Here is a 24305-nt window from a genome sequence, read left to right as displayed (position 1 = left end):
GCCAGTGCCGTGGCGGGGGCGGAGAGCGGCCACGGCGACGGCGCCTCCCGGAGTGGCCTGCGGTGCTCGGCCCCGCCCGAAAGGTGAGCAGGCGCTCGGGGCACGTGGTGGGGGCCAGGTGGGGGAGGGGGAATGGAGGAGGAGGGATCTTGGGGATGATCGGCTTTGGGACCCGGATTTGGAACCGAGTGGTAGAAGGGGGTGGGCTGGAGGCGGCGGCGGCGACGGCGGCGACGGCGAAGCCCCCACGTGGGGCGGGGGGGCGCGCGCACGTGTGCGCGGGCAGAAGGGGGGCGGGGAAGGCTCTGGGGAGGGTGGCGGGCGCGCGCTCGCTCAGTAGTGGTCCACGTGACCGGCACGCCGAGAATGTTTCCACGTGACAGGCTCGGAGGCTGGCTGAGGCAGAAGATTGCTGTGTCTGTGTAGCGCAACCGTGGTCGTCGGAGGCTTTAGGGTTGTTTGCCGCTTTTCATCTCTACTAGGGGGGTATGAAGATAAATATAAGGCGGAAAAGACTTCCCGCTCTTTCTCTGTTATACACATTCTTTTCGTAAATGAAACCCTTTCTAAATGCCGAAGTACTGATTTCTGTGTACCGCCATGTTGGTTCTGGGAGAAACTCGCGAGATGCTAGAGGGTTTGTATCGCGAGATCTCCCGATTCTCGCGGGACCTTGTTGGCAGAGCAGTTGTCCTGGATGGCGGAGCCCTGGGTTCCGGGGGCCTGGGACCCGCAACTCTTTCTGCAAGGCAAGTTGCGAGGGAGGGGCCGGGGGCAAGTGCCTCTTGGTGCCGGGAGCCGTGCTGCGTCATCTTCCTGTAGTCTTGAAGGGAATACATTGACCCAATTGAGGCGACACGATCCTCCTCCCCACCCCCCTGCGGGCGCTTCGCCACCTGCAGAAGCCACCCCTCAGCCCGGGCTCCTTCTCCCCCGCTCAGTGATAGTTCCTCCCCCGTCTCACTGGAAGTACGGAGCCGTGCTAGCACAGACGTGAGGATTACATTGGATACCGTTCCTCTTACTTACAGACGTTCTTGTCAGTTTTTCCCCTTGTTACAATTTTCTGAAGAATTCCAGACCTGTTAACCATTCTGTCGCTTGTTTCTGCTGCAGAACCTTTCTCCACGGCCCCTTCTCAGACGCTTAAAATAGAGCGCATTCCATTTTTTCTCTCTGGGCATCATTTACTCACATTTATTTGGTCATTGATAACTCCCTCATCACTCTAACTTTGTGTTTACGATAACTTTTGGCAGTATTTGGAGGGATCCTTTATATCTCTGACAATACCTGATGTCAGAATAAAACCATTCTTTTAATTTTTTTGCTACGTGCCTATTAACTCATAATTATCGATAAGGTTTTTTTTCCGATAGGATTTTGATTACTATTGTTATGAGTTTGCCATCTTTGTTGTTCAGGGATGATTGTTTTAGTTTACGTATTTGAGGCAATAGTGGAATGTTTTAAGTCAAATTTAAAAGCAAACTAATCTTCGTAAACTTTGATGTCAAAACTTGAGTTTAGTTTTCCTTAAATGAATTTGACGCAAGATTAGTTTTTCTCCAACCCTTCAGTGTTTTATCAAAGATGAATTTATAGCATACTTTTTTTTTCGTATTTTTGAGCAGTCTGGATTTATTTAGTATTCGTAGTGGTAAATTAATCGCAAACTAATCAGATAATTAGGTAATCCGGTTATAATTTTTTTTAAACTACAAACGTGTTATTTTCCTCTACACTTAGTACAGAGAAAAATAAAGGGTAAAATTCTTCCTGTTACATTCTACCAAGTTGCCTCTCTCAGTCCTAAGTCTCTGTAAACACTCTTAGCGGTAGCTATGTATGTATTATTCCAGATATTTTCCATGTGTTTTATTTTTTTTTAACAAAGAGGAGGAAATGGAGCGGTGTTGTTTTAAGATACTCTGTCACAACATTAGCAATGAGTAAAATTTTTTCTGCTCATATTTTTATTTAGTGGTTTTTTGACTCATGCATACGTGCTTTAAAAAAGTAAATTTTTTGTACAGATATTTTGGTGGTATAGTTTTGTGAAAATAGCTTGAGTGATAGCATTATTTTTACTGTAGAGTGGTATGCTGGTTGTTCTGTACAAAAATAAAGTACATGTGAAATAAGATTTAAAGATATAAATGTTTTGTCACTTGAGTTTTATATTTTTATGTTTAATAGTTGTGCTATCTATTTACATTTATATGTTTATATTTCTTGATAACTTATATATTCTAAACTGTTACCCAAGTGTGTATATCGGAGTTTTCCAGAAGTTTAAAAAGTTATCAGCTTAATTAAATAGTTCTCAACTGAAGAGTGGAAGATACATCAGTAGTTAATACAGACAAACATCAGTAGTTAATATAGACAAACATACATATACTCAAAAGTTGCTAAGCAGCATTTTGTGGTTGTTTTTTGTATTTTTCCCTTCAAACTACCAGCAATATTATTTATCACACTTGTCACATAAAAAAAGTGACCACTCGTTTTGGTCACTGTAGTTTTCTCTTGTAATAGTTAAAGTAGGAATGTTGGGGAATAAAAGTGAGTGTTGAGAGGTGAGATGTGGGAAAGAGGAAAAGGAGACACGGGAGTGTGTATAGGTTGATATTGAAATGGAATTGGAGAAGTTGCAGAGAAAAGAAAGGATGGTAGAAGGTTGACAGAGCCATGGTCCAAAAATAGTCTGTTCATGATGGCGGGAGGGTGACTTGAGTTGACCAGAATTTGGAATCAGTATGTGTGGCAATTTTTTTCCTCTTAAATAATTTTTTTTAAACAGGTTTCTGCCCACCCCCAGATGTGCTTGATATCACCTGTCCCCCCCCCAAAAAAAAATAAAATCAACTGAAGTTGATGTTTAATCGGAACTTTGTGAATTCTTTACTTATTTTATGTTTTTAGAAGTAGGAGCTTGTGAAAATGACAGTGGATTCAAAAGATCACAGTTCTATAATGGCCTTTGCAAACTTTACAAAGTTTTGCTTGGGAATTGGGCCTTGAGAGTTCTCATGTGCATCTGATCCTTGTAATAATATATGTTACTTATTCGTACAACTTTGTTTTATAAACGGTTTTTGGTAGAGGATCTTAGGAATTAGCAAACTTTTACAGACACTAAAATACCCATATACTGGTTAGAAATATACTGAGACAATACAAGAATAAGAGAAATATATCTTATGTGAGTTGAGTTTTGCTTGAGTAAAACTTAACCAGAAAATTTTATTTTCCTCTTTCTCAGTTATTACTGTCATAGAAGTGACCTATGAGAGCTAATGAGCTTCAGTGATCAGAGGATATTAACAAAAGTGACAATATGATGTCCTCACTTGGATTTTTTTTTTTAGATATGACACAATGCTAGTTTCCATAGACCTGTAACTTTGTAACTATATAGTGTAATACGTATGTTACATATTAATTATATGAAGAATGTACATTTTATTTCCTGCCTCTTCCTGAACCAGTGTCCAAGACAGATTATAGGAAATTACTTGACCAGAAATATCAAATACGTGCAGGTGCTTTTTTAAACAATCTGCCATTTCATATGAAAATTCATTGTCAGTTTAAGTACAAGGAATATTTGCTGCAAGTCTTTGCATGTTTTTTGTTTTGTTTTGTTTTTTGTTTTTTTGGCCTCAACAGTGAAAGCGCAGAGTCCTAACCACTGGACCACGAGGGAATTCCCAGTCTTGATTTTTAAAGTACTATTTAATATATATGTGGTATACACTGTAGTGCAGTTTTCTATAGTTAATATCCTGATAACCACTGTAATTATACTTTAAAAAACACTATGTGTAAATATTTCCCAAAGTCATAAGTCTTGCCTTCTAGAACTATGCAGTATGGACTTTGCTATTTCATTTGAACTTGTCCTTCTCACTTCTTTCCTTCTTTTTCTTTTCATCTCTTATTTCTCAGCTTACATAGGTAATTTTTCTCTGGTCAGAGACAAGTGAGTTGAGTAACTTTGAGGAGACTATCAAACTATTCAGTTATTATGATTATTTTGGAACTCCAGAATATGTGTAAGTTGCAGTTAGTAATTAAACATTTTTTGAGTGATTGTGATTTTAGTCATTTCCAACAGCAGAGATCCTGAGGCTTCAAAATAACTGTAACCAAGTATAATAAGCCTATGAGCTTTATTCAGAAACTACTAACTGGAGTAAATAACATTTTGCAGCCCCAGCAGGGTTGGTTATCTGATTTTTCAGCCCACAGATTACAATTTGCAAGGTTGGCCATTGGAGTTAGGCACACTGACAACGGAAATGTCATCTTATTTCAAGGCTACTGAAGAAGAGCTATTAAAAAGTATATGGAACTATAAAAGGATAGTGTTTTAAGGCCATTTCATGGAGACATACAGTTCTATAATCATTAACTTCTGAGGGAATCACAATGTTGTAGAGTAGTATAGTACATGGTCTGTCACAGTGATGATCTTAATCATAAACAAACTTTTACTCTATGTACTGTGTTTAAGGAATTAAGAAATTGGTGTCTTTTTAGAAGACTCTTATAAGGGTAAACGTTTTCAAAGCTTTTTAATAAATTCATTTCAGTTTTCTAGAAAATTCACTTAACAGAACTCATCTGATACCCCCCCAAAAAATGGGGCTGCTGTGTGTGGACTTTTCTTTGTTTTATTTTATTGCTTTTATCTACTTATTTCCTTATTTAGTATTTCAAGGAGTTGCCTCCCAAGTAAGACTCTATTACATTTAATATTTGATATCAGTAATAATTAACCAATTGGCTAAAGATAAGCACGTTTGTTGATGAAGGAATTTTCAGAGCAGATAATTAGAATTAGTAAATGACCTGTCTGTGAATCAGTTGTATAGTTCTGAATCCTGGTAGTGAGTCTCCATCCTTAGCACAGCTGAATGTCCAGAGGTGAGAAATGTTTCTTTTTGTAGTAGATTTTGTTTGTTGCTTTGCTTGCCTTTTCAGTCTCTTTTAATATGTTAATTTAAACCTTACGTGCCCTTCAGTGGTAGAGTGATGGTATATAGCACTTGATTTAGGTATTAAGTGTGTATATTTGTGTGTGTTTTAATGATTTTGATGGCTGGTTTGAGGATTTTGAATCTTGGGAATTAATATAACCATATTAGCATTTTGATGTATTTCTTCTATTATTTAAAAATATATCTTTTACATGTTTACAGATAAAACATATTTAATTTCATGTCCTGCTTTTAACCTAATGTTAGGTAACATTTTCCCATTCTCACAATGAGGTTTTTTTGTTTTTTTTTTTTTTTGCGGTACGCGAGCCTCTCACTGTTGTGGCCTCTCCCATTGCGGAGCACAGGCTCTGGACGCGCAGGCTCAGCGGCCATGGCTCACAGGCCCAGCCGCTCCGCGGCATGTGGGATCTTCCCGGACCGGGGCGCGAACCCATGTCCCCTGCATCGGCAGGCGGACCCTCAACCACTGCGCCACCAGGGATGCCTCAAAATGAGTATTTTTAACCATCATTATAAGTGGTTGTATGATGTTCCATGTGTAGATGTATATCATTCTCCTGTTCTAGTTTTTTGCATAAGAGTGTGAAGAACATTTATATATAAGGTGTTTGTTATTTATAGTATTATCTTCTAGTATATTACAGGTATAATTTTTAGGTACATTTTAAAGGCTCTTAAAACCGTGTCACGATGTTTGTCAAAAGGATCAATTTATATTCACATTGGAGTGGTTGTTGGCTCTATACATCAACATTAAGTATTGTTTATAAAAACGTAATACGGGGGGTTTCCCTGGTGACACAGTGGTTGAGAGTCCACCTGCCGATACAGGGAACACGGGTTCGTGCCCCGGTCCGGGAAGATCCCACATGCCGCGGAGTGGCTGGGCCCGTGAGCCATGGCCGCTGAGCCTGCGCGTCCGGAGCCTGTGCACTGCAAGGGGAGAGGCCACAACAGTGAGAGGCCCGCGTACTGCAAAAAAAAAAAAAAAACCGTAATAGAGGATAAGTCGTATTATAACATTTTTTTTCTTAGATTACTACTGGGGTGAAACATTATGCTTAATAGGTGTATTTCTTTTGTGAGTTTTTCAGATAAACAATTTTAAAATTAATCAAATCATTGGCCTAATTTTGTTTTGTTTCTGATCTTACGAAATTCTGCCTTCTCTAGAAATGTAATAAATAATACTGATCTTAATACTATTTATTTTAGTTTTTCTAAGTTAGATTTAAATAAATTTAACTTTTTATCTCATGTGGCATTGGTATGAGAATGTAAATGTTTTCCTGCAAATCGGTAATTGTCTCAAGTCTATTTATTAAATAATTTTTCTTTTGTTTTGCGTGTTTCATTTTTACATTTTAAATGTTTATATCTTATATTGCTTATTTTTAATCCCAAACTTTAAAAAATTAGTATTGTTTTTTAGATGATTCTTACTACATGTTTAATATCTTTTGCCCTGGTCTCTTTATTGTGTTTGTTTTCATATCGATTTTTGAAAGCACTTTATAATTTGAGGATAATAAAAGCTTATTTTGTACAAAACAATGTTTTATAATTCCTTTTGTCAACCAAAATTTGAAATATTCTTTTCCCATATACCAGAATTAAGTAGGATTAAATGAAGCAATTTCTCCTTTCTTGAAAAGATAAAAATATGAAACTATGTAAAGGTATACAGTACAAGAGGCTGTAAAGAGAAAAACTACTTTGGTAGATTTTGTGGAATTAAAGAAATAAACTTCTAAGATCAACAATTTAGGATGTGTGCTTAAGGTGTTTCCCTCATTAAATAGTAATATACAACTTGACATCATATCCCTCTAAAATATTTAGAAAAAAAAAGTGTTCATTTGCAGTTCTAGGACTCAAGTTCCAGAATCACAGTTCCTTTGTTTTTCAACTGTTAAGAATGGTGGCAATGTTGTGCATTTACTGAAATTAAGTAATGAATCTGAGAAATTCTATGTGAGCATTCGTGAGGGCATCCATGCCAAGGAGAGCTTTTTAAATGTTTAAAGTTCTTATTGTTTACGAAGGTGTGGTTTGTTTTTTCCTTTATGAAATAATTAAGATAATAAAATAATTTTTTAAAAAGTGAGATATTTATACTTACATTTTAAAACTGTAATGTTCCAAGCTATTATTTTATTAAATATTGACTAGCACTTTCTGTTGGCTACAGAATGGTATGGTTACATAATTGCTAGGAAGAAAAACCAGATTAACTTTGTATGAAAATGTAATATTTGAAAACACATATGTCCTGTGCTTGGGTATTACATAAAGAGAATTGCAGATGAGGAACCAGGTGTGATGAAATTTCCTTTTACCTTGGATTGGGATGAGATTTATAGGGATTGGAACATAATTTATATCTTTTATTTCTACTAGAATTCTGCTACCCCCTAAGGGGTGAGTTTATTTTTCAGAATGGCACTGAAGTGGTCCAGGAATAGCAGTTGCTAATTGTGTTCTGGCATTTACTTACCTCCTTACTAATAACTTTTTAAAAAAATTGGACAGAAGTTTAAGGAAAGTAGATACTGTAGCTCATATACACTTCCCCATTAGAAGCAGATTTATGTGTTTCATAAATAGAGTGAAATTTAGCTTGGCTGTATTATAGAGGGAGGTACCAAGATTTTTTCCTCCTGAAAAAGGTGTGTGTATGTTTGTGAGATTTATCTACTGAAAGCCCTTGAGGAGCTTTCTAATACTTCTCCATATTAACTCTCTACTCCCCACCCCAAACCTGTAATTCTTAATCTGAATGGTCTCCACTATTTTTTTTTAAATACATTTATTTATTTATTTAGTTTTGGCTGTGTTGGTTCTTCTGTCGCTACTCATGGGCTTTCTCTAGTTGCGGCGAGCGGGAGCTGCTCTTCATTGTGGTGCGCAGGCTTCTCATGGCGGTGGCTTCTCGTTGCGGAGCACGGGTTCTAGGTGCGTGGGCTTCAGTAGTTGTGGCATGTGGGCTCAGTAGTTGTGGCTCGCCGGCTCTAGAGTGCAGGTTCAGTAGTTGTGGCACACGGGCTTAGTTGCTCCGCGGCATGTGGGATCTTTCCGGACCAGGGCTGGAACCTGTGTCCCCTGCATTGGCAGGCGGATTCTTAACCACTGCGCCACCAGGGAAGTCCCTGCAAATTTTTAATGTTGCTTTTGCAGTAATACGTTTCATTTCCTGAGGGAGAAATTCCCCCCCCCCACTTTAAAAAAAAAGTAAATATGATTAGCATATTAATACACACAAAGTTCTCCTAAGTGTACAGTTCAGTGAATTTTCACAATGTGAACACACCTGTGTAATTATTACTGAGAAATAGAACATTATCAAAACCCCGGAAACTGTCTGTGCTGTATTGTGGTCATTAACTCTCCACGCCCATGAGAAATCACTATTTCGATTTCTAGTACCATAGAATAATTTTGTCTGGTTTTGAACTTTAACTTCCTTTATAAACATTAATGCATTGTTATCCTGTTTTGATATAAGTTGAGAAATCCTAGAACTTGATCTAGTTTATACTTGGACATCTCAGCACTTAGACATTTTTCTCATGGTATTCATAGTTCAGGAACTCTAGAAGGGGACATCAAAGAACCACCTTCCTTGCTTTCAGATTGTGTGGGTACCTCACCTTTTTTTTTTTTTTTTTTTCCTCCTACTTAAAAATTTTGTTTTGAAAACTTTGTATAGCATTCCTGACCAGCTAATGGCTTTTTGGACTTTTATCCTATGAGTTGGCAGCTTTTTTTTCATTCTTTGAATTCCTTTCAAGCAGTGATTCCCATTCAGATTTTTATGACAGCTATCCTGTAGTATCCGCTGTTATTTCAAAGAATGTCGTGAGTACCCACCCCTCCCCTTCCCTCCCCTCTCATAAAAAGTCTCAGGTTAAGTCATTTTACTTTTAAAATATTTATTTTGTATTTATGAACATTATAACATTGTGGTATACAGATTATAGATCAAATTATAGGCTACTAAAAAATTGAGTCAGCTATACCTAGTTAGCAACTCCTTTCAGGCTGGCTTCAAGTGTTAAGTGTAACTTTCTTATGAGAAATTCTCCCTTTGTACTTTCTTTTCTACCCCTCCATTTCACTTTCTTAATTTTGACGGAAGGCATAGGAAAGATTTATTACTGTGTTCCTGCACATAGTTTTTCTTTCATTTAAGCCCCACAGTTAGCCTGGAAGATACACTTAATTTCCTTTATAAACAAATTTTGCTTGCTGTCACTCAGTAATTATTAGGACCAGAATATTATAAGTAGCCTGTAGCTGTCAAAATTAGGTGTTTTGTTCATGTATAATTTAAGAGTAACACGTGCCTACATTTTGTACCCTAGTGCTCTTTCATTTGCTGAGCTTCTGTGGAAATTAAACGTTATGCAAAAATTTAGACTAATTTCTAAAAAAAATTTTTTTTTTTTTTTTGCCTGGGTATTTTAAATGTTTGATTTTGGGCATCATGTTATAGGAGAACATCTCATGAAGAGTGAGGAGAAAGTAATTGACTTTTGTAAAGGTTATAGAGTTACCACTAAATTTGAATAAATGCTGTTCTTGGTGAATGAGTCAGGACAATTTCCAGGTTGACCTCAGGCGCATTTATGGGTAGGTACTTCTCTTTCTATAGTTAGCAAAATTTCATGAAGGAAATTTTGATTCGTGTGTAACTATAAGGCAGTTGTTCTCAAACTTTAGCATACATCATAATTGCCTGGAAGTTTTGTTTTTATTCTTTAAAAACAGTGCATGAGTGTCAGGTTTAATAGATTAGGAGATCACACAATACTAGGGTATAGTAAGGGTACCTATATTTAAAAACAAACAAAAACCCCACAGGTGTTTCTGATGTACATCCTAGCTGAGAACCTTTGAGCATTATTTCTTAAAATATCATCCTGGGAATTTCAGTTGGCAATTTGTTAAAGGTGCAAATTCTCTCAAACTCTGGGGTGAAACCTAGAAATCTGTTTTAAACTAGCCCTCCAAGTGATTCTGGTGTGTGCCAAAGCTTGAGAACCATCCTTGTAACTCAGAGGTGGCCTTCCTTGACACCTGTCTGGGAGCTTGTTAGAAATGGAAATTTCAGACCTTCTCGATAACAATCTCATTTTAACTAGATTCCCAGGCAGTTTGAATGTATATTGAACATTGTGAAGGGCAGCTCTAGATGATTTTTATTACCATTATAAAAATAATACTAATTTAAAATTATTGAACATTTGCTGTATGCTAGATACATGTTAAATACTGTATTCATTATTATTTGGTCCTCACAACAACCTTGTAGGGATGTTATGTATGTATGTATGTATGTATGTGTTGGGTCTTTGTTGCTGTGCACAGGCCTCTCATTGTGGTGACCTCCCCTGTTTCAGAGCACGGGCTCCAGGTGCGCGGGCCTCAGCAGTTGTGGCTCGCGGGCTCCAGAGTGCAGGCTCAGTAACTGTGGCGCACGAGTTCAGCTGCCCTGAGGCATGTGGGATCCTCCCGGACCAGGGCTCCAACCCACGTCCCCTGCAATGGCAGGCGGACTCCCAACCACAGCACCACCAGGGAAGTCCAGGGATGTTTAGTTTTATCCTCATTTTGCAAATGAGCAAGTTGAGGCAGAGAGGTTAAGTATCTTGTTCAGTGTCACGCAGGCATTGAATGCAGGGTTTAGGATATGAACTTAAGCATTCAAACTCTACTTTTGGGGTTTGAGATGCTATCATCAGGACCATTTATGTGCATGTATATGTGTCTTCCTTGTTGTTCGAGCTCCATTGTATTGACATATATTCTAATGAATTTTTTGTGTGTCAAATTTTACAGTGGCATTTGAATTTTCTTCCAGATCTTATATTCAAGGACTGTTTTTGCTAAAATATTGTGTTTTATATACAAAAACAGAACTGGAAGTAGCTGTGATTTGAATACTTCGGTTTTTAAGAATAGAAATCACTTAAGTTTATTCATCAAGGTGTTACTTATCCAAACTCTTTGTTCCCTTATACTTTTGTTTTGTGTGCAATTGTAGTAAGGCAGCTCTTACTGGTTAGTGTTTCATTTAAAATTTTGCACAATGATAAGTTCATATATTCAAAAATTGTATTTGTTTATTAAAGAGGACTGGGCTTCCCTGGTGGCGCAGTGGTTGAGAGTTCGCTTGCCGATGCAGGGGACACGGGTTCGTGCCCCGGTCCAGGAGGATCCCACATGCCGCGGAGCGGCTGGGCCCGTGAGCCATGGCCGCTGAGCCTGCGTGTCCGGAGCCTGTGCTCCGCAACGGGAGAGGCCACGGCAGTGAGAGGCCCGCGTACCGGAAAAAAAAAAAAAAAAAAAAAAGAGGACCACAGTTGTAGTTCAGTACTTAGATGCCCCAATGTGCTGAAACTATACTTGGGGTTCATTTCAAGTAAGCATGCATATTTGCAGAATAATAAATCTAAATGATGGCGTTTATTTCAAGGTAATAAGTATAAGAAAGCATTCTGGTCACCTTATTAATAATAGGTTATTTTGGGAGGATTTGAGTCATATTTTTTAAGTGTACAATTCACTGATTTTTAGTAAATTTACATTGTTGTGCAACCATTTCCACAGTCCAGTTTTAGAACATTTCCATCAATCCGATTTCTTTTTCTTTTTTTGTCAGTCTCACTTTCAGCTTATTACAGATTTTTAAAAAGTCAGCTGGTGGGTTTCCTTGGTGGCGCAGTGGTTGAGAGTCCGCCTGCCGATGCAGGGGACGCGGGTTCGTGCCCCGGTCCGGGAAGATCCCACATGCCGCGGAGCGGCTGGGCCCGTGAGCCATGGCCGCTGAGCCTGGGCGGGCGTCCGGAGCCTGTGCTCTGCAATGGGAGAGGCCACAACAGTGAGAGGCCCGCGTACCGCAAAAAAAAAAAAAGTCAGCTGGTGCATTTTAGAAGTCCTTCAGTATAGTACCATACTATATTATTAGTTGTAAAAACCTGTGTATAAACCTTAATCCATAAACCCTTTTTTAACTTACTTTTAAGAAATGGGAAAAAAAATTAGTGTTCTAGCTCTTAGTTTCTGTTCACTCAAATCAGTTAACTGATTGGCAGGATTCAAAGTGATGTGAATGGTAGTGTTTAGGCCTAGGAAACATTCTTTCATTCACTTAATTGGCTATTCAATCGTATGAGGAGAAGAGAAAGAGAAGATAATTAAGGGAAACTATAGTTCCATGATGATACTGACAAATACAGAGTTCTGTTTGGTGGTTGCTTGGTTTCTGGAAAACTATGGTAAGCATTTCTGTTGTCTTGATCTGAATACCTCACAAGAATGACAGTTTTTTTTTTTTTAAAAAAACTTTTTTCGCTACATTGTTTTAAGAATTTTGAGGATGAGTAGCACATTATGCTGAATAAGGTAGTTCAACCACCTGACTTTTTATGTCTCTCTAACCCTGGGTTTTTATGATTGCATATAAGGCTCTTTTAACACAGAAATGTCTGAAAATTACGTGTGGCATAATGTAATAGAATTTTTACTTTTTTTGTGTGTGTGTGGTACACGGGCCTTTCACTGTTGTGGCCTCTCCCGTTGCGGAGCACAGGCTCCGGACGCGCAGGCTCAGCGGCCATGGCTCACGGGCCCAGCTGCTCCGCGGCACGTGGGATCTTCCCGGACCGGGGCATGAACCCGTGTCCCCTGCATTGGCAGGTGGACTCTGAACCACTGTGCCACCAGGGAAGCCCTTTACTTTTAATTAAGTGGATTAATTAAACAATACATTAACAATAAAGATTATCAGAGCTTTTGATACATTATTCGCTGGCAGTTTAGTCTCCTGAATGTGGAAGAGAACTGCTGGTATGAAATTGATTCCGACCAACAAGGAAGAACAGTGAGGGACGTGTGGAATTGACTATTATTGAACATTTGTTTTGGGCAGGTGGACCCATTTTATAGTCTCTTCTTTGTGTTGTAGGAAAAAGAACATGGGCTTGGAATCAGACCTGGATTTAAATCCTGGCTCTAGTACTTAGCAACTCTGTGACTTTAAGAAAATTGCTTATATATAAGCTCTTGTTTTCCTCAATATAAATGATACATACTTTCTACTTACATATAGTGTGTAAGGCACTTGATATAAAATAGGTGCTCATTAAATCTGTTCTTTATTGATGTCAAAATGGAGACTCAGAGAAGTTTGTTACATGGCTAGTAAGTGACAGATATCTGTCTGATTTCAAAGTCCATGCTTTTCCAAAATACTGTTCTTTGTCTCCTAGAGAGAAATGGAAATCATGGGAATCAAAAGTTGAGACTGTGTCACTTTGGATTTTAAATTATTAGGTAGGAATTCACAGAAAAGCAAGTTTCAGAAAGGTCAGAAAAAAGATTGGTAATGACCACAGATGATGTAGACAATATTGATAGAAGGCACTTAAAAATGAAAGTTATTTTAAAAAATGGAGCATGTATTAAAATTACAAAAAATTTCCACTGAGGGGAGAAAAATGCATGAGTCATTCAGAGAAAATATTGTGACTTTCACATAGGTAATTTCTAATAAACTTCAAAAGAAAACGTATCAAGAATACCTGCATTACTAATGGTTTATAACTGATGGTTAATACTAAAATGTGTCAGTAGGAATATGGGGAGGCTAGAGCTCTGAATGAGTTAAAATTTGCAAAAAATGCTTAAGCCAACAAGAGAGGGCTTTAGCTAAACTCAGCAAGATAAGTAAGGAAGAAAGAGACACATTCATTGGGGAGATATTAAATAATGACAACTACTCAAATCCTGTTTTACTTCTCTTATGTCTAGGAAGATGACTTTCATACTGGAAGGGACACAACCTTGTTTAAAGAGGAGACTATTCCATGATTGTTATGTGGTAAAGAGCATCTAGTTTCATTAAATAAATTTAGATCTCTAGTTCTAATGAATTACTTAGAGCAATGAAGCATCATTGTTTCTTGATGTCTGTGGCTGCTTTTGGGTGTAAAGAAGACCATTTACAAGTTTTGGTAAAATAATATTGAGTAGTTAAATTAAAAAACTTGTCTTTTAAGTTCAACTTATATATTTTATTACTCTATTAATAAATTGAGCAAGTTTCATATAAACTAAGAATATTTTTGTTTTCCTGGGTGGGGGGATGACACTTTGATTACTGGATCTTAGTAATTCTTGCTGAAGAGATTAAATCTCCCTTAAAACACCCTTTCCAGGTAAAATGGCTTTTGTACTTGTTTTCTTTTTCTGTAATACACATATATTTGCATGCTTTGCTTCCTCATTTCTTAGGTTCAAATGTCACTTGGTCTAGAGAGGTTTTCCCTGATGAAGGAGTTTCCAAGGGGCATCATTTACATAGACTTCCCTGCGAATGATGCTTACTGGTGTGACCCTTTTTATACCATCTAAAAGAGCACTTCCTCCTTTCAGTTTCCCTGGTTTATTTTTCTTCACAGTAATTATCATATTTGATATTTATTGTTTGCCTCTTATTAAAATATGAGGTCCACGAAGGTTGAAATTATGTTTTCATAATTCACTGATTTATGTTCACTGATTTAATTCTCAGAGCTTGGAACAATGCCTAGTTCATGGTGTATGCTCAGTGATTATTTGTTGAATGAATGACTTTATATTGTAAAGTACTTGGAACAATGTTGAGCACTAGGAAAATGCTCTTTGAATGTTAGCTGTTAGTAGCACTACTGCTGCTGCTTAACTTAATTACATTCCTTATATTTACACATTAATTATACTGGTTTTTATTTTATTTTTTTAGCACTTTATATACCTTACAGAGTAAATGTAAAATTTCAACAAGCAGGACTTTCCCGAATACTTAAAACTCCTTTAATGTTAATAAGTGGAACTTATAACTATAGTCAGTCATAATTTCTCTTAAGCATTCCAATATTGCTTATTAACCAAACCAAATACTTTATACCTTTAAACTTAATGTCCTAAGGCTGAAGTCAGTTACTATTTTAAATTTAGAATTATAAGACTGTCAGATTCTATAATGTTAAAGTTCTCTTAAACACTATAAAAACTTAAAGAAAAAATACATAGTTGTAAACTTGACATGGAAATATTAATATTGTGGGTTTGATATATAATACTTAAATTTTAGTAGTATTTAATTCTAATTCACCTTGGCAGAGAGTCTGTTACTTAAGGGAATAGTTTTGTTGTCTCAAGCAAGTTAAAATTTCTGTGACACAGTTTATGAAAGACCAGTTACCATCTCTTGACTGGCTGATTATCAACCTGACATTGATTGGCTTCGGAAGCTGCCTTTGTCCAGGTGGTTTTTCTCATTCCGCACACGGACACATTGATCCTTTAACAAAAATCGTGATATGATAACAGTGGAACTCCAAGACAATGTCTTTTGGTTTCTTCTCCATTCAAGTTTAAGGCTTTTTGTAACTGCCTTTTAATTCCATTGCCTAATAAAGTTCTGTAAACCCCACCCAGGTTGTTTCACCACTTGATTGGATTCCAAGAATTCATTTTCTACCTATTTGGCTAATGCCACAGGTTTTAGATCATTCAAATGACACAAAGGAACTGAGAGATGTTGATAGCTTTTGTTAATTTGTGGTGAGTCAGAGTATGCCAGAAGATTAGAAACAGACAGTCTTATTTAAAAAAAAAACAAAAAAAACCCAGTAGTTTTTGAAATCATTTTCCAGTCCTTGGAGGTAAGGTAGAGAAATAGGCTAGTTCATCAGCATTAAGAACGTTACATTAATAGGTGTAAAATAATCTTTCTTAAATACTGGTACAGAGGGATTTATGTCAAACTTAAGAGATATATCTAAAAAGGCTTTTTTTGTCCTTGTCTCTTTTAATATTTTTATTAATACTTCGCATAAATATACAGTTGTGCTTATTTTCTGAACAACTCAACTGGCAAGGATAGATGACTCAAAACAGCTTTCAAAATTTTGTCTGAAATCACAGGCAGGAACCTGTAGTTTGAGTTACTTAAAAGTGAAGAAATTCTGAAAAAGTATGGAATTCGATTGAAAAAGTTCTCTGAGTAGAATTCTATTCAGTTCACCAATTTTAAGGAACTGTACTAGAGAATAAAACATGAATTGCACTGTTCCCTCAAGAGCCTGTAATCAAGTAAGGAATATACACACATCAAACTATACATTGTAAATTCTGTGATGGAAGATTTAAGTGTTATGGGAACAAAAAAGAGCATTTAATTCTGATGGATCATTGAATTGGGTTTTGAGGAAGAAAAGTTTTCTAGGAGTTGAAGATGGGAGAAAGTCATTGTGGTGTTTTGTTTTGTTTGTTCTCTTTTTTTTTTCTAATTAGGGGACTGAAAAATCAGCCAGGGCTCTGTTTATTAAGATATATTTGTGAATAGATAAATAATACATTGGAATGGGAGATTAATTAGGCTGTTACAGTTGTTTAAATGGGGTGATGATGGCCTGACCTGGAGCAGTAACAATAGGACAGAAAGAGTAGAAGGTTTTTTTCAGGACATTTCAGAAGTAGAAGAAGTAGGGTTTATTGATTGTATACTGATGGGAAAAGGAAAGAGTTAAGATGTCTCAAAGTTTTTTAGTTTGGGTGATTAGATATATGTCCTTTAGATTGTTGACATAGGGAGGAGATAGTTTTTTGGAGGTAGAAAGAAAATGACTAGGGATTTGTACTTGTTGAATACAACTACTTTTGGGATATCTAGATTGAGAGCTCAGAATATGCCAGTCTGAAGTTTTGGGCATTGGTTGGGGCTAGAAATATAAAACTGTTTATAGATTAAATTTATCTGAAAGAGTTTGACTTCAGCTATGGAGAGAGGGTTAGAAAGGGCGGGACATGTACATTTTGTCGGGAGCAGAGAGGAGTCACATTGCATGAGAAAATGGAGGGGGAAAGCCTTAGAAAATTTATCTCAGGTAGGAGGAAATCTAGAAGGAAATGCAGGTCAAAGATGGGAGTTTCAAAGGAAGGAGAGAAGCGATGACTTGATTAAAAGCTTCAGGGTGTGGCTACTGAGAAGAGAAACCTTTGCAGCTGGGGGAAGAACTAGCTGGATTTGATAGAGAATTTTAGGAGTTTGGTTTTACATAATCTCAGAGATCCAACAGTGTGAGTTGTTTAAAAAAGAACAAAACAAATGAGGTACCAGGTTGTATTAATGGGATTCTGTCCATAATAAGGGATATACTGTAATATGTATTCCATGTTGGTTAGAATGTGTTTACAATGTTGGCCTTGCTTCTAGAAGCTGCATTTTAAGAACAGTAAATGAAAAATTGAATGTGTCAAGAGGAGGGTAACCAGATGATGATGAAGTGTCTGAGAACCTTTGAAGGAGTTTGGAGTGCTTACTGTGGAGAAGGGATGACTTGGTTGGAATGGGTGGAGAATGGGAGGCAGCAGCTATTTTCAGGTAGTGAAGGGCTGTAATGAAGTTTCATAGAGTGGAACTAGATCCAGGTATACTGCCAGACTTTTTTCCTTAACTGAGATATTCTTTTAAACAATCACAGTTACAATGATCAAAATCAGGACATTTAACATTAATATAATATCTAATTTATAGTCCATAATTAAATTTTGTCAGTTATCCTAATAATTACTTTCATCGCTTTAAGATCAAGGATCATGTGTTGTATTTAATTATCCTATCTTTCTAGTCTCCTTTAATCTGGAACAGTTCCTCAAGTTTCTTGACCTTGACATTTTTGAAGAGTTTAGGCCCATTATTTTGTTGAATGTACCTCAATTTGTGTTTCTGATGTTTCCTTTTGTTTAGATTCAGGCTATATGTACTGATACCTTCAATTCCAGTCACTGCAGTGTGTATTCCAGTTTTCCACCCTGATATATTTGTAACTCTCTTCTCCAATAAAGGTAATTAAAAGGTTTTTTTTTTTTTGCATCATGTTTAAAAGTACCCTGTTTCCACTTTGAACTGCTCAAAAATGGAGAAGGGGATATCTTGTGAGTTTAGAAACTCCCCTGAATTGGATAAAGGAAACTGACAACATTCTACAATGATCTCATTTTATTTATATGATAATTATCAATATTAAGATTGGTATGTTTCCTCTTTTATACAAGAGAAAATCGCTCCTCAGAGAATTGTAGTTTGTTACCAAATATCTAAATATAAAGTTCATATTCATTTTCCTCTGAGTGTCAAAAAAGCTGTTAGGGTGTGTCTTCAGGGCTGAATAACGTCTGAGGGTGTTTTCAATCATTGCATTGGAAGTTTACTTTTTGTATGTGTGCCATTGTTAACTGCATGCTTTTCTGGGTGATTTTTATGAGGGGATCTAGCGATTTTTTTTTTTAAAGTTAAAACAATTAATGCTCAATTTATTGATGACAGATTAGGGTGGCAAATGCACTTAGAGTACATATGGAATTTGAGTTCCTGAATTTTCCCATAAAAGTTTTTATAAATGAAAAATATATGTTTTGTTTATGTTGTATGTTCATAAATGTGTGGTTCCTGTTGGAACAGCTATTGCTAGATATAAATTGGAAGAAATGGAGATTAGCCCAGAATGATTGGAACCTTGGATTTGGTCACAATGATAGTATAAAGGGAAGGGAAGAAGAACAATAGTTGGGCTCTAAAATAATGGGATAGAAGTAATTGTGGCCTGTTACTTAAGAGGCATACCTTTACCTGCTAGAAAATGAAATGTGCCTCTTCATTATTATTGGTCCCTATTGATACATCTCTACTGTAAGTTTATTCTTCTAGCTTCTTGTTTATAGGAGTGTTAATTGCAAATGTAATAAACTTTTTCAAAACCTTTTTGTTGAGGTATAACATAAATACGAAAAACACATCATCATTAAGTATAAAGGTCAGTGAATTTCCAGAAACTGAACCAGCAACTAGATCAAGAAAGAGAGCATTAGCAGTACCTCCTTTCTTTCTTTTCTTCCTCCCTCCCTGCCTTCCAAAAAATTAAAAAAAAAAAAATATATATATATATATATACACATGGCTGCACCAGATCTTAGTTGCAGCATGTGGGATCTAGTTCCCTGACCAGGGATTGAACCCAGGCCCCTGCACTGGGAGCATGGAGTCTTACCCACTGGACCACCAGGGAAGTCCCAGCAGTACCTCCTTTCAGTCACTTTCTACTTCCCCATGCCAAGGGTAACCTTTATCTTGACTTCTGATAGTATAGATTAGTTTCTCTGATTTGAACTTTATGTAAATGATATCACATAATGTTAATTTTCAAAAGATTTTAAACCTAAATGTTTTTACTACTTTTGTTATGAAATCATATAATCATAAAAGTTTTATCCTTTCACTTCTAGGGAAAAGATTATCTTTTATATTTGTATGATTAGTTTAAAATGTGAGTCTGTGCTAACTTTTCCATCGATTTATAGAAATTTTCATAGCTCTGTATGGTGAAGTTTATGCTGACATTTCTGGAGAAATGAACAAAAATTACATTAATTTATTTCTTCTGGATAAAGATAAAACTTTTTTTAGTGAAAAATAAAATCATAAGTGGTTTAGTTATAAAGCAGGGTTTAATTTGGAATATCCAATTTAGGTGTTTTCTATAAGATTTTGATGAACATACTGATTGGGAAAAGGGGTATTATTGTAGAAAGAGAGGTATAAAAAGATAAAGGACGTTAATGTTATCCAGCGCAGGCCCATCCCTAGTCCTAGGGGTGGAATATATTATCCAGGCTAAAGCCGGATCAGCTCACCACTGGCCAAGTGATTGGTTCATGAGAGATGAGCACATGACTGAAGTAGTCCAATCAGAGTAAATCTCAAGGCTTTACTGTTACTGGAGTGTAAACTCAATAAAAGTAGGGACCTTCCTTACCTGTCTTATTTCCACTGCTTCCACAACATCTAAAACAAAGTAGATACTTAATAAATATGTTTGAATGTTAAATATCCAAAAATGGAGCTAAAAGTGGAATAAAAACTGGATTTTAATGACATAGAATTCCTGTACCTCAGCTAAATCTACCCCTAGGTCATTCAGTTACTAAGTCAGTAATTTTCTTTGTTTGTTTATACCAGTTTGAGTTTGGATTTCTCTCACTTGAAACCAACAGGTAATAGGGAAATAGGACAGGAAAACAAAAAGATAAAAAGACTTCAGTGATAAGTGTTTGATATTAAAACCAGAAATTAGACGTGATAAAGGAGAATAGCATAAAACTCTATCTTTTAGTAGGGAAGCTTGATGACACTTGACATCTTCCCCCCGCCCCCCCCCCATGTCCTGTGTTTCTTGGTAAATAATCTTTTACACTGGTGTTTCTTACAGTGGGCAGTTGGGCTGTGACCTTAAAACAATGGAGTGAACTGGCATTTGGCAGTGGTTCCTGAGAGATACGTTTAGTCTGAAGTTCTGATAATCAGCCATTTGGCATTCGGCACCTATGTGTTTCTCTGATAAACATTGCTGCCTCAATGTCAAGTTACTCTGTGGTTTTTCAGATAAGAAAATATTCCTTAGGTAAATTGAAATACCTTAGAATCAGTATATATAACTATTCTGTAGCCTTGAGCAGAATATCAGAACGCCTTTACAGAACTTCTAGCAAGTGTCCCTTTTAACCTTTATTGATTTTTGCTATATTTATGACACGACATCTTCAGTTTTTTCTCCGAGATGTGTAGGAATTGGAAAAAAAAATAAAAATCTGAGACCTTCACCGCCACACACTTTCTTTGAAATGCAGTTTTTTTCTTTTTTAAATCAGAATATCAGATTAAACTTTTTTAAAATTTAAAAAAGTTGATTAGGTTTATTAGAAAACGTTAAATGGAATAATAAATTGGTTAGCCTATATCTAAAATCGTCTTTCATTAGTAACATTAAAACACTTAAAGGTACATCGAGTGATTGCAAATTATTGTAGTATAAGCAACCTTCCTATATAAAATATGCTTAATAAGGATTTTTTTTTTTTTTTTAATGCGGTACGCGGGCCTCTCACTGTCGTGGCCTCTCCCGTTGTGGAGCACAGGCTCCGGACGCGCAGGCTCAGCGGCCATGGCTCACGGGCCCAGCCGCTCCGCGGCATGTGGGATCTTCCCGCACCGGGGCACGAACCCGTGTCCCCTGCATCGGCAGGAGGACTCTCAACCACTGCGCCACCAGGGAAGCCCCAAGGATATTTTAATGCATTGTTTTGTAGTCACCTTAAATTTAGAAGTTTTAACATATTCAGCTTTATATTAACAAGTATAAGATATAAAAGCTTTATCTGAAAAGCAACTTGACGGTGTTCATCACAACCCTAAAAAAGTTCATATCGTAGGACCCAATAAGTCTGGTTTAAACAAGTAGTCAGGGATGCAGAAATGTACAGAATGTACAAGGACATGCATCAAAGGGTTATTTATAATCAATAATAAAGTATCAGAAGTAGTCTAAATGTCCTAACAGAATGGATATGGTTGAATTAGGGACTGCTTACAAGGTTTTTCTATATCCATTAACAATTTTAAGACTTAACCATGTGACATGTTAAGTGTGTGTGAGGCAGGATGTAAAATTAAGAATGTGAATGTGAGGGCTTCCCTGGTGGCGCAGTGGTTGGGAGTCTGCCTGCCGATGCAGGGGACACGGGTTCATGCCCCGGTCTGGGAGGATCCCATGTGCCGCGGAGTGGCTGGGCCCGTGGGCCATGGTCGCTGGTCCTGCGTGTCCGGAGCCTGTGCTCCGCAACGGGAGAGGCCACAACAATGACAGGCCCGCGTGCCGCAAAAAAAAAAAAAAGAATGTGAATTTTGACTTAAAAAATGCACATATAATAGGAATGGAAGGGAATACACTAGTATATTAAGTGGTTGTTGAAATGGGTTAAGCTATATTTGTACTTTATATTAAGGATGTGTCTAATAATGATTGTATAGTAATTATTCATTTAACAAATAGTATTGGACATGAAGCTCTGACTAGGCTCTGGATTATAAAAGAGAAGAAAACAAAGTCCTTCTAGTGGAGATTATATGTAAGTTGTGGGAGGTAGCAAGCAAATATTCCATTGAACCTTATTAAAAGGCTGTTATTTGATCATTTTTGACCTACTAAACTGGAAGTTTCATATGATTTAAACATATGTCAGATGGTGATAAGTGCTGTCGAAAAAAACTGGAAGTAGGGTAAAGGGGATGGAGACTGGTTGTGTGGAGGCAAGGAGTGGCCATCAGGGAATATCATATGTAGGTGGTCAGGGAAGCCTGATTCAGTGATATCTGAGCAGAGGACTGAAAGAAGTGAGGGAATTAACCAGAAAAGTATTCCACACTGATACAACAGTAAATTGAAGTCCAGAAGCCTGCAGTTGTATACTGTGCTTTATGCTTGCGAGAATGCTTTACCTTGTTTTTGCAGTATCATGTGTTCTAAACACATGATCCTAGGTTAGGTCAATTATATTAGCACATTAAAATTTCTTAGGCAGAAAAATAGAATTAAGATATGATTATCTTCTATGTGTTTTTTAGGTATGTGTATTTTCTGGATAACAGTTCCCAACTCTTTCCCTATAAAACTTCTCATTTATTATTTCCCCTCTAATCTATATTTTCAAAGGTTTTTACTAAAAAAATTGCATTATTAATAGTTATGATCAGCACTGAGATAACTAATGTGGCCATATAACTTTCTAGTCAAGAAACAGGTAGAGTGATAAGAATGTAAATATGGTTGATTTTCATTATCTGCAGGTTTTGTATTTATGAATTCACCTACCTGCTAAAGTTTATTTGTAACACCAAAATCAATACTCCTGGAGCTTTCATGGTCATTCACAGACGTGCAGAGTGGTGAAAAATTTGAGTTGCCCAAGGCACATGTTCTTAACTGAGGTTGAACAGGGTCATGACCTGCCTTCTTTCAGCTCGCATACTGTAAACAGTGTTCTTTTCATGGTCTATTTAGTGCCATATCTTTCACATTTTTGTGTTTTGGGGGATGAGATTTTGTTGTTTAAAGTGAACTCCAAGTCTCGTGCTGAAGTGCTGTCTAGGTTGTGATGGTTGTGATGTATCTTACAGAGGTTGTGATGTATCTTACAGAGAAAATAGAAAATATGTGTTAGACAAGTTTAGATTTAGTACTAGTTACAGTGCTGTTGGCTGTAAGTTCAATGTTAATGAATCAATAATGTATATTAAATAAGGTGATTTAAACAGAAACGTACATAAAACAAGGTTATGTATTGATCAGATGATGAAAATGTGACCACAGGCTTGCAGGAGCTTAACTCTGCATTTCCCTTAGGAGAAATGGTTCAGTATTGGCTAATTCAGTGTTTGTGGCAACTTTATGGAACATAACTACTGTGGATAATGAGAATCAACTATATGATACTTGTGTTATGGCAGTTTTAGGTTTTTGAAATATTAAAACTAACTTGGGAACTCCTTAACCTCTATAGATTCTTAGAGGTGGTGGAGCATCCACTTAGAGGTGGATTAGTATACTGGTGAATTTTTTTTGTCCTTTCCGAGATAATTGACAGTAAAAATTCAAGAATTTAGAGGAATTGCTAGAGATCTGATAAGATTTCAAGGGTTTTGCATTTTGATATTCCGCCCTTGATGATATCAAAAAATATTTCTGGGCTTCTCTGGTGGCGCAGTGGTTGAGAGTCTGCCTGCCGGTGCAGGGGACACGGGTTCGTGCCCCGATCCGGGAAGATCCCACATGCCGCGGAGCGGCTGGGCCCATGAGCCATGGCCACTGAGCCTGCGCGTCCGGAGCCTGTGCTCCGCAACGGGAGAGGCCACGACAGTGAGAGGCCCGTGTACCACAAAAAAAAAAAAAAAAAAAATTTCTGGGAGGACTCTGTCCTGAGAGAAGAATGGTAAAATGTCCTAATTCAATATGACTCTTTACCTTAGTTTGTCTCCTGTTGATTTTTTAATTTGCTTTTAAGATTTTTCATAGTCTTTAAAAAATTTTTTAATTTTATATTGGCATATAGTTGATTAAAAATGTTGTGTTAGAAGACTTTTCCTAGTCTTCATTGTTGGTCCTTGATATCTGTGTTGACCAAAACCATTGAGAATTCTTAGGACAGATGGAGCATGTCTTTTAGAAAGGGTTAAGTAATCATTTGTTAACTGTGACTGGCTTTTAAAGAAACTGGCATTACATAACATCCTTAAAGATAAAAATCACTGAATAAAGTTAATGGAAATTTATCCTTTTCTCCAAATTTAACTAATTGATAAATTCATAACCACTCTAGAGCATTACAGAATTTGAATTTAAAATCATTATA

The 24305-nt window shown here is 37.0% G+C and overlaps 1 protein-coding gene across 6 annotated transcripts in view; it reads left to right on the top strand.

Moving 5' to 3' along the window:
• ZZZ3 (zinc finger ZZ-type containing 3) overlaps window positions 1-24305 on the top strand; it is a 109111-nt gene continuing 84806 nt past the window's right edge. For all 6 annotated transcript variants that reach the window (XM_024734556.1, XM_024734560.1, XM_024734559.1 and 3 more), the window contains exon 1: window positions 1-83. The gene's annotated coding sequence lies outside the window, so the exon portion shown is untranslated. The remainder of the gene's footprint in view (window positions 84-24305) is intronic.

Source organism: Neophocaena asiaeorientalis, unplaced genomic scaffold, assembly GCF_003031525.2.
Source record: "Neophocaena asiaeorientalis asiaeorientalis breed wild unplaced genomic scaffold, Neophocaena_asiaeorientalis_V1.1 scaffold15, whole genome shotgun sequence".
NCBI lineage: Eukaryota > Metazoa > Chordata > Mammalia > Artiodactyla > Phocoenidae > Neophocaena > Neophocaena asiaeorientalis.
Note: the sequence above shows the minus strand (reverse complement) of the source record. Positions and strands in the feature narration are given on the sequence as shown.